Source organism: Macrobrachium nipponense, chromosome 14 (genome assembly GCF_015104395.2).
Source record: "Macrobrachium nipponense isolate FS-2020 chromosome 14, ASM1510439v2, whole genome shotgun sequence".
Lineage (NCBI taxonomy): Eukaryota > Metazoa > Arthropoda > Malacostraca > Decapoda > Palaemonidae > Macrobrachium > Macrobrachium nipponense.
Window position 1 is genome coordinate 95001044 of NC_087207.1, and position 5486 is coordinate 95006529.

Consider the following 5486-nt stretch of genomic DNA (forward strand, 5'->3'; position numbering starts at 1 on the left):
TATTTATGTCATTCCCAAGCAGCATGTAGATGGCATGAGGGCTGTTTGTTCCTATTTGTAACACTTTACACATATCTACGTTAAAAGGCATTTGCCATTTTTTGACCACTCTCCTATTTTCATTAGATAATTTCTTAAACTTTCCACTGCATCTACGCCTGCTGCATTTACACCTAGTTTGGCGTCATCTGCAAATTTGGCTATCCTGCTAGTTAAGCGTACATCAATGTCATTAATTTAAATAATAAACTTGGGGCCTAAAACAGAACCCTGAGGAACTCCGCTTGTTACATCTGCCCATTCTGATTCTTCACCATGTATTACGACTCTGTTTTCCATAAGTTACCCAGTCTTTCGATCCAGTTTGCTATTTCTCCTGCAATTCCTACAGCTCTAACTTTTGTCATCAGTTTCTTGTGTGGAACTTTGTCCAAGGCCTTTTGGAAATCTAAGTAGAGTATATCTGTTTCTTTACTAATGTAGTAAATACCAAGCATGTTATGAAAAAAAACTCCAAGAGGTTTGATAGTCAGGATCTGTTTTGTCTGAAACCGTGTTGGCTGTTTAACAACAAACTGTTTCTATCTGTGATCCACAATTTGATCTGTAATTATGGACTCAAAAATCTTGCAAGAGACCGACGTTAGACAAATTGGTTCATAATTTCCCTGCTCTTCTCTTGGACCTTTTTTTTGTAAACTGGGGGCACATTACCTAGTTCCCATCCTTTTGGTGCCCCTCTTTGTTCAGCACTTTTTCTGTAGAGTTTATATAGGTGAAGAACTATCTCCTCTTTTAGCTCTTTAATTTCTCTTGGATGAATCCCATCAGGGCCAGGAGACTTGCACTTGTTGAGTTTGTCTACTTTGTTTTTAATGTCCTACTCTGTAAATATTATTTTGTCCAACGGTTCTGCCCCTTCATATTAGCAGGTTCCGGTATTGAGGTAGTGTCTTCAATTGTGACTACACTTGTAAAAAACTTATTCAACAATTCTGCTTTTTCCAAGTCAGAGTTCAACAGGTTACATCTATTGTCCCTTAGAGGACCTATGCTATTTTCTATTGGTTTCCTACTATTAACATGCGCAAAGAATTCTTTTGGATTTTCTTTAAAAACTGATGCAACTTTCTTATCCTCATTTATCTGTGCATTTCTTACTAATTTGTCCTCCCGGTGGGGGTTGGAGAGAGAGAGAGAGAGAGAGAGAGAGAGAGAGAGAGAGGCTTGGTAAAACCCCTGTGCTTGATCTCGTATGACAACATTAGACAAGAGGATCCTTCGTTCTCACAGAATCACAACGGCATGATTTTGCTTCTAATCTGCCCTTTTGGGAGGCCATCACCTCGATAATACCTCTCCTTAAGCAGAGTTTCTGTTCGGTAGTCAAAGGAAATCCCCCGCGTAATATAATAACCACTCGTGGTGTGTGCTGTTATGAGCCATAACGCTCAACGGAGATTATAACAGAAGCGTTCGTTTTTCACTTTTCAGAATGAAGATAAAAAGAGGTCACCATAACGACATCAGAAATGTCACACTTAGACATTTCGAACAGGAAGATGTCAGTAACGGTAAAACCAACGGAATGAAGTGTTTAGTAGATCCTTTTATGTCCTTCTTAGGGGATTCTGTAGCTTCCTGACCCCTCCTGAAGAGAAAGGAGAATTAATGGCCACGCCTAAAAGTACCACTAAACCTCTAAACACAATCCTCTCTTCTGCTTCGATATGAAGTGTTGAACGCGATATATACACTCTCTTATACCAAGACCGCTGAGAGAGTCGTGCTTGCACACGGTATGTAACTATAAAGTCATGGAAATGTTGAACAAACTCAAAATTGAGTAAATGAAACGAAAAGGCTTCCTTTCTTAACCTGCGGGTATACACATGATTATATATGTATAATTTTTAGTTCACGCATAATGATTTAAGTTGTTTTTTACACACAGAGTAATAATAGTCCGAAAAAAAAAAAACCGATGCCAGTCGCTTTCCATTTTCATGAATGCATACACGTAGGAAAGCATTGGAATGTGTGTGCATTTGTTTTGCATAAACTATTTATGTTAACAAATCAATTTAACTCCTTGAAGATAAAAAAGAAAAAAATATAGAAGCTGGTTTGTCCTATACATACCCAGGACGCAACAGACCAAAGTAGAGACTGGTTACAAAATACCCATCATTGATTCAGGCTGATTTGCACGTTTCGTTGTTGCGTTCCTTCGGCCCCTAGCTGCAAACCTTTCATTCTTATTACCCTACCTCGGTTCCGAATTTCTTTCTTCCATCTTGCTCTCCACCCTCTCCTAACAATATTGTTTCACTGTGCAACTGCTTTGAGGTTTTCCTCCTGTTGCACCTTGCAAACCTTTTTACTGTGAATTTCAGTTTCAGCGTTGAAAGACCTCAGAGGTCCCAGAGCTTCGCCTTTGACCTAAATTCTGCACTATATTCTATTTGTTCCAGTAAATCGTTGAAACACCTTTATGGCTGCAAATTCTAAAGCCGCTTTATGTGGAATTAGCGCTGATTCATCGCTAAGTCCGGAAACAAAAGCAACCCATTTTGTTTTGGAAGTTTCGGGTTTATGGTGGGTTGGTCGTTTTGGATTAAACCGGGATTAGGTCAGAACGTGCATTTGCCCAAAGTATTAAAAGGTCAAGTATTAAAGGGAATAAAATGCCTGGTGTGGGCCTTTGGATTCGGCCAATATCCAGGACTGATTAGTGGGTATAGAGCAAAGGTTCCGTAAATCGAATTCGTACATATGTATGACAGTGATGAAATCTACGAAACAAGACACCGATAGAATCGATAAGAAACGAAGCGATAAATAAAAGTATTATGGATGAAATGGGAAATTTCTTGAAACAGAAACTTCAGAACTTTATAATGAAGATCGAGGGAGAAAGTTTAACACTTGGCGCGAATATTTTTGTTCTTGAGAAGCTAATGAAATTCACATCCTGATGTCGACCTGGAAAACGTCGGAGGTAAATGGGTCCTTGTAAACCTGTGATTGTTGTGAAGAAGAGAGATCGTCTAGCTTCGTCTTTGGTCGCATCTTTATGACTATCAAACGTTAAATGTTAAAAAGTGGGTACCAAAAGCGTAGGATAAGAAGGCAATTAACAAATATTAAATCGAAATTATAAATGTGCCCTTAAGCGAACGACAACCATTACCTATTCAAGGAATGCCTTCTAAGTTGACGTATTCATTTAGCTGTTAAACGAAAGCTGAAACTTTACCTTTAAACTGCTCACCTATGTATCATGCCAAGTAGTCAGGATCGTATCCTGTCAAGGGGATATTCATTTTAATACCATTTTGTGATATATATATAGTATATATATATATATATATATATATATATATATATATATATATATATATATATATATATATATATATCAATTCAAGCTACAAATGTCCTTTAATATATAATTCACTTTACCTCCCAAATGATATATTTTCATATAGTACCGAAGGGGAATTTTTAAGTTGATAATAATTTCGTCCCCCCATGGATCGAACCACCGTCCAGGTGGACGGGGACGAAATCAGGACAGTCAGTGACGCTATCCATCAGCAAACAGAGACGCTATAAGTTCATATCGATTCTGACCTTACAAATCCCCCTCGATCTGGGTGCTTTCGTAATTAGAATCGATATGAAACCCCGTCTACCATGTTGGCCAATTTCGAGCGTTTGACAGCACGTAGCCTTTTGTTATGAATAATTATCACATTGAACCGTGATCCATTTATATATCAATTCAAGCTACAAATGTCCTTTAATATCTAAATTCACTTTACCTCCCAAATGATATATTTTCATATATGTACCGAAGGGGAATTTTTAAGTTGATAATAATTTCGTCCCCCCATGGGATCGAAACGAAACCACCGTCCAGGTGGACGGGGACGAAATCAGGACAGTCAGTGACGCTATCCAATCAGCCAACAGAGAAGCTATAAGTTCATATCGATTCTGACCTTACAAATCACCCTCGATCTGGGTGCTTTTGTAATTAGAATCGATATGAAACCCCGTCTACCATGTTGGCCAATTCGAGCGTTTGACAGCACGTAGCCTTTTGTTATGAATAATTATCACATCGAACCGTAATCCATTTATATATCAATTCAAGCTACAAATGTCCTTTAATATCTAAATTCACTTTACCTCCCAAATGATATATTTTCATAAATGTACCGAAGGGGAATTTTTAAGTTGATAATAATTTCGTCCCCCCATGGGATCGAACCACCGTCCAGGTGGACGGGGACGAAATCAGGACAGTCAGTGACGCTATCCAATCAGCCAACAGAGACACTATAAGTTCATATCGATTCTGACCTTACAAATCACCCTCGATCTGGGTGCTTTCGTAATTAGAATCGATATGAAACCCCGTCTACCATGTTGGCCAATTCGAGTGTTTGACAGCACGTAGCCTTTTGTTATGAATAATTATCACATCGAACCGTGATCCATTTATATATCAATTCAAGCTTACAAATGTTCCCTTTAATATCTAAATTTACTTTACCTCCCAAATGATAGATTTTCATATATGTACCGAAGGGGAATTTTCAAGTTGATAATAATTTCGTCCCCCCATGGGATCGAACCACCGTCCAGGTGGACGGGGACGAAATCAGGACAGTCAGTGACGCTATCCAATCAGCCAACAGAGACGCTATAAGTTCATATCGATTCTGACCTTACAAATCACCCTATATATATATATATATATATATATATATATATATATATATATATATATATATATATATATATACACACACACACTATTAGCTTAATGATAAATATTGCCAAGACCAGGAAGAACATTATTATACGAGCTTTCGAGGTATAAACCTCATCAATAGGCAGAAAAATTGACAAGGATGAAATCAATTAAAATTTTAATCTTTGAAAGAAGGGTGGCAATCAGTCAAATAAAGAAAGAATAAATATTTTACGTAATCTTAAGAACGATGATAGTATAGTTATTACAAAGGTAAGGGTGTTGTATTGATGAATAGGTCTGATTTAGATAAAATGAATGAAATTCTCTCTGACAATAGAAAATTTAGGATGTTAAATGTAGATATTGCGAGTCACATTCTGAAATTATTGGACAAATTAAATAGGATATTAAGAAGTTTGAGAGAGAAGATTGGGTTAGTTACCTATAGTAATTTATTTGCTTCAGGGTTAAAGGCCGGTTATATGTATGGTCTGCCTAAGGTTTATAAAATAGGAAACCCATTGAGACCAATTATATCCTCAATTGGTACTTTCAGCTATTATCTGTTAGTTTTTAGTTCCAGTTTTAAAACCTCTAACTTTTAGTGAGTTTAACGTCTCAAATTCTTCTAAGTTTGCCAAAGTATTGGTCTTTCGATTTTAACCAAGATGATGTAATGGCTAGTTTTGATGTAACCTCTCTTTTCACAAATATCCCA